A 6,332-nucleotide genomic window follows, 5' to 3' on the forward strand; every position below is an offset into this window, starting at 1 on the left:
CTCCTGCAGAGCCATGGGCACTCTCCAGTGGCAGATGCATTAACACGGACACGACCGGATGGAAATCCCAAAGTTTTCAAGCCTTCTTGGAGAGTGCAGAGTCCTTGTTCGTATAGTTATGGGCCAAGCTGGGTGCAGGGAGGCTTGAGAGACATATGGGTACACCACAGACTTGGAAATCTGCCTCTCCTGGGGTGCTAACTGCACCTGCCCTCCATGGAAAACCCAGGCATGCATGCGTGCATGCACACGCACCCTGACCCTTACCTCTAAATCTACTGAAAAAGGAATGTTTTTACTTGCATGTAATTTATAAGTGGGCAAATGGAGTTTACCCAAACATAAAACTCCTCCACTCACAGACTGAGGCAGGTTACTTAAACTGAAAATCAACCTGGCATGACAGCAGAAGCACCAGCTTTGCAGTGACAGTGTCATTTTCCCTGCCATGGAAATAACAGTGTGTGTCATGCTTTTCATTTCCTGCACACTGTTTTTGTCACATTATTAGTACTGTTATGTTTTTTTCCCTTCGGTTTCCTTCTAAACAAGGCAGCTTTTACTGGGGTTTCGCTCTGCCCTTTGGTACAACACATGTAACTCATCACAGAAATGGGCTCAATTCAGACCAATCACCCATTTCATTGAAGTTAATCTGGCAAAACACAAGTGAAAAAAAGAAGAATACGACCTTCACTCCACAGCTTGTGACAGCTCACTCACTGCTTATTTATTCTGCACTCCTTGCAAAAACACTCCACACATTCAATCACATCTCAAAGAAAGGGGTCAAAAGGCAAGTGTTTTTAAACTGTCTCGGTTAAAGAGTCCCTTCCCATTAAAGCCATGCTGGTTGTGTCAGAGATAAAAGACTGTTTTCTATGAGGACTGACCACTCTGACAAATCAACGATAAATTACTCAGAAATAGGCTCTGGCACATTCATTGCAGGAAAATGAATCTCCAGGCACCCTCTATGTTCAGCAGTGAATGCTGTGTAATTCTGCTAATGGCTGTATGAAAAGTAGAAGAAATTACTTAAATCTTTTAGTGCCTATTTCAAGAGCAATGGTACTGCTTCTGGCCTGATCTCTATGGTGGATGGCCAAAGATGAAGACGTTTAAGGCAGTAGCATTGCACACTTGTAGGGAAGAAAATCAGTGACAAGGGAAAAAAAAATATATATAAAAATCTATTATTTTAAGCTTGGAAAGTGCTGACTTTCAGTGATCAATGATGAGTGTTGGAGACTTCAAAGTTTGTCAAGCACAGGCAGGAAGCAAATGGAGCATGTTGGGAAAGACAATTTTCCTGCCAGAAAAGGGCAAAATCCACATTCAGATGTCCATTTACTGAAGTGTTAATTGTTAGGATAAATACAGAATTTTGCCTTGAGAAGGACCTTTCTCTCCAAAACAAGCAATTTACATCTGGTTTGACTTCAGGCTAAAAGTGTCCTAATCCTTATCTATCACTAAAAGGCTGATAGGCCTCAGCAAGAAATTATGGGTTCTTTGCACCGATGAATCTGAGACACATTCCTTTTCACATTTACTCCCTTTAACGTTACAACAGCCAGGGCTTGATCTCCAAGTACCAAAACTTCCTTTTACCACCTGGCTTCTACTCCTCTTGTCATCTGTACCAGTTGCACAACTTTATAGCAACCGTTAGAGTAAATGGAGCAGAAGGGCATTTCTGGAGACAAGCATCACGGTTTGCTCCCACTCTACATCCATGTATTTACACTGCTATCTGAAGATGTGATAGCAACTCAGAAGAGTGTCTGTGCTAGCTCAAAATACAGGTAACCAAAACCTCATTATTATGCTTATTATTATTATTATTATGTTGGGAGTTATTGAAAAACACCTGAAGGACAACGCAGTCATTGGTCACAGCCAACGCGGGTTCATGAGAGGAAGGGCCTGTTTAACAAACTTAGTTTCCTTTTATGACAAGCTCACCCATCTAGTTGACCAAGGCAAGCAAGTTGATGTCATTTTTTTAGATTTCAGTAAAGCTTTCGATACTGTCTCTCACAGTATCCTTCTGGACAAAACGTCCAGCATACAGCTTGACAAAAACATAGTGCGATAGGTGAGCAACTGGCTGATGGGTCGGGCCCAAAGAGTTATGGTAAACGGGGTTACATCAGGCTGGCAGCCAGTCACCAGTGGGGTTCCCCAGGGCTCCATTTTAGGGCCAGTTCTTTTTAACGTTTTCTTAAATGACTTGGATGTAGGACTAGGAGGTGCTGTGAGCAAGTTTGCAGATGACACCAAATTGGGAGGAGCTGTTGATTCCATTGAGTGTGGAGAGGCCTTGCAGAGAGATCTGGGCAGACTGGAGAACTGGGCAATCACCACCCACATGAGGTTTAACAAGGGCAAGTGCCGAATTCTGCACCTGGGAAGGGGCAGCCCTGTCTGTACATACAGACTGGGCAATGAGATGCTGGAGACCAGCCGTGCTGAAAGGGACTTGGGGGTCTTGGTCGACAGCAAGTTGAACATGAGTCAACAGTGTGCCCAGGCTGCCAGGAAGGCCAACTGTATCCTGGGGTGCATCAAGCACGGCATTGCTAGCCGGTCTAGGGAAGCGATTGTCCCACTCTACACTGCACTGGTGCAGCCTCACCTCAAGTACGGTGTGCAGTTTTGGGCGCCACAGTACAAAAAGGACATAAAACTATTGCAGAGTGTCCAGAGGAGGGCAACAAAGATGGTGAAGGGTCTAGAGGGGAAGATGTATGAGGAGAGGCTGAAGTCCCTTGGTTTGTTCAGCCTAGAGAAGAGGAGACTGAGGGGAGACCTCATCATGGCCTACAACTTCCTCACGAGGGGGAGAGAAGGGGCAGGCGCTGATCTCCTCCCTCTGGTCACCAGTGACAGAACCCGAGGGAACGGCATGAAGCTGTGACGGGGGAGGTTTAGGTTGGATATCAGGAAAAGGTTCTTCACTGAGAGGGTGGTCAAGCACTGGAACAGGGTCCCCAGGGAAGTGGTCACAGCATTGAGCTTGACTGAGTTCAAGAAGCATCTGGATAACGCTCTCAGTCATACGCTCTGATTTGGCTGGTCCTGTGTGGAGCCAGGAGTTGGACTCGATGATCCCTATGGGTCCCCTCCAACTCAGGACATTCTATGATTCAATATGATTCTATGATTCTATGACTCATGGTCTCTTGTCTTACCTTCACCGCCCAGTGTGCCAATGGGACACAGCAAGAGCCTGCAGTAGGCTAGCAGCAGCTGTGAAGGGCTTTCCTCTGCTCCAGAGCCTAGCTTTGATACCTTCTGTGTTGCCTTTTACAGGCATTTGCACTGCACACAACTGCGAATGCAGGCTGAAAACAGATGCACTTCTTTCCCCTGCTGCTCTTCAGACATGGAGACCATGCAGAGCAGCCCTGTTGTTACCAGTGCTGCCCCCACTGATCACTACGAGTTTCCAGTTCCATGGCTTGGGTGACCTCTACAAAATGAAAGCAAACAGCTCAGCTGAGAGGCTCAGCAGCAGCACTGAATGCATGGGGTGCCGGTCTCCATATGGCCCCAGGAGTGGAGACATCTGAGTTCAGGTATCTTCTTCCTCCCAGCCAGTGGGTGAGCCATGGGGGTGCAGATCCCCAAAGCCACAGAGCCTCCACATTGCCAGGGAAGACAGCAGGCATTAGACATGCCAAGACCTTCTAGGATCTGGGCCTCGGTCCCTTCATGCCTCCTGCTATCAGACCCCACAGGGGACTGACAGTGCCTGGTGAATAATGATGTACAGCTTGCAGGTGTCTTCAAGGTAATATAGATTAGGTTTTAAAGACCTCAGGACACTGTGATAACAGGGATCCAAGTACTTGTGAAAGACAAAATAAGAAGTCAATCAGCTCTATTAGAGTGCTTAACAATGTTCAGCATCTTCAGCAGAGCTCTGGAAGGACCAAAAACACTGGAGAATTACTTTACTTTGTTCTTGAAATTCCAACTGGTCCTTTGCAGCCAGCAAACTGTATTTCTCTTTTTTGCTATGTATCAAGTAATAGCTTTTCTAGGTCTGTGCTTCAGCCAAAAAAACCCCAACCAACCACCCCACAAAACAAAAAAACTGTAAAGACGACAAGTATCTTTTGAATGATATTTACTTTGATATCTCAAACAGGTTAGGGTAATTTCAATACTCCAGAAAATAAGGTGGTTTCATACTATGATTCTGCACCTATTACTTACCAAAGTTAGGTCAGTTATTTTCCTGCCTAAAAAGTAATGGTCAGAAAAAAAGAGCAAACAAGGGAACAATCATGACAGCAACTCATTTCTACCAAACAACAAGGGAAATTAGCAGTGCATACCTTGGCACTTAGCTGAACCAAGCCGCCTTTCCTACTGACTCTTCCTTCAGGCAGCACGTCCAAATATTTCCTTGGAATATGTTCCTAGTGTGTGCAGGAGCTATTTATAATCTACAACACTTATTTTTGGATTAAATACATCTAGGTGGCTAGTTGCCACAAGAGCAAAAGGGGGTTTCGATGAATTACAAGAATGTGTATGAAATATTACACTTGGGATAAGGCGTTTCCAAGTTGAGCAGCCCGTACAAGCAAACAGGCTGTCAGACGTGGTGTGAGCAGGCATAGCACAGAAACCAGCTGAGTGATGCATCAGTGGGGCCTTGCTGCCCTGGTGTCTTCTGCCTGTTCTGGTGAGGGATCCCTCCAGATCCTCTGCCAGGTCTCAGGCCTGTACTAACAAGCAGCCAAGGAGCAGCTCATGAGGGCTCCTCTGTTTATTCAGTACCTGCCCTGATTTTAGACAGCATGTCCATTGACTGAAGTCAGTCCCATCACCAGCCAACTGCCTCCCACAGAGGAGAAGTGTTTGAGGTGCGCCCATCCAATGCCTCTTGTGAGCCACTGAAGTCTCCCAACCTTTCTTAGATGTGTGGTTTGTATGAGATGACCCCGGCCTCTACGTCATTTATTCCCAGGCTTGCTGCCTTCTCCTCCAAGCCTTTTTCCTCTCTGTATTTCCACCCACCCATGTACTCCAGATTTCCCACCCACCCACCTGGGTTGGCATCGGTGCCTCCTTGCCCACAACAGCACTGGTTCAGAGCTGGGACAACAATCACCCAGTGCAGCATCCTAGCCCTGACGTGGGCAGGACTCCGGCTTCAGGGACTGATGGCACCAGCTACTCAACAGTGGACATGATTAATGTATAACTATAACAGCACCTTCTCCCATTAACGATTCAGTCTGAAAAGAAGTGAATGCATTCATTAGCTAATGGTTAGATATGCCAGCTATGCTACTCGTGCTGCTCCATAACAAAGAGCGGGTAATCATTAACAGTACAACAAACTGGTAAACTAGTTCATACATGCTTATTCTTCAGTTGCTCCTGATTTACTGCAGTCTTTACCAATCTCAGTAAAATAATTTGGGCCTTTGGCATGTGTCATGCAACCCTAGCTTGTGCTGACAAAGCCCATGGAATATCTAACATCCAGATGCTGCTGAAGCTCCAGTTATCCCTTCACAACTGAAATATAGAGTGGCAAGCATGCCTTTCCTGACATGAAATCCTTTTACTTCCAAAACGTGCATTCTGGTGAAGATTTATATATATATTGCTATCTATCCTCCTGGCCCAGCTATAATCACTGCTCTCTACATTCCGAGTTGTCCCAATTAAGAGTTTTCAGTAGAAATGTGTCTTCTTCTGCTGTATGGACAGTTAGATGAGTAGCTGGCAAGCTGTGGTCTTCATGGCAGCAGTGCTCAGATCTTGTGGCCCCACTTCGGGCCGTGTTTGTTTGTAATGGAGAGATTTCTTGAACATTTCCAGCAAGTAGTGTCATAGGAGGTATGTTATGTACAAGGTGACAAACACCATGGCTGATTTCTGCCATTACGGAAATCAGGGGCAAGGATCCTATTCAGACTTCTACCAAAGGAGAATTGACTTTTAACTGGAGGTATGCCACAGACTGTCAAACTTGTGGGTTAGCAGGGCTCATTGAAAGAGCTTTAAACTAGATTTGAAGAGGGAAAGGGATAAATATCAGGCTCCTAGAGATAACCCTGGGGGGACACACCAATGTTTGAGGGACAGTGTGCAAGCAAAGTCCTTTGGTCTCTTGTCTCAGTGGAGGTAGGGAATGGAGAGCCATGCGGCAGCAAAGACGCAAGGTTTATTGTTAGAAACCACGGAAGTGCCTGAGAAAGGTCATGCAGGAATTAGAGCTTGTCCCCTTAAAAATGCAGTGGGATCAATAGCCCAATTGAAGTGCATCTACACCAATGCACACAGCATGGGAAACAAACAGA

This window comes from Grus americana, chromosome Z (assembly GCF_028858705.1).
Source record: "Grus americana isolate bGruAme1 chromosome Z, bGruAme1.mat, whole genome shotgun sequence".
In the NCBI taxonomy this organism is placed as follows: domain Eukaryota; kingdom Metazoa; phylum Chordata; class Aves; order Gruiformes; family Gruidae; genus Grus; species Grus americana.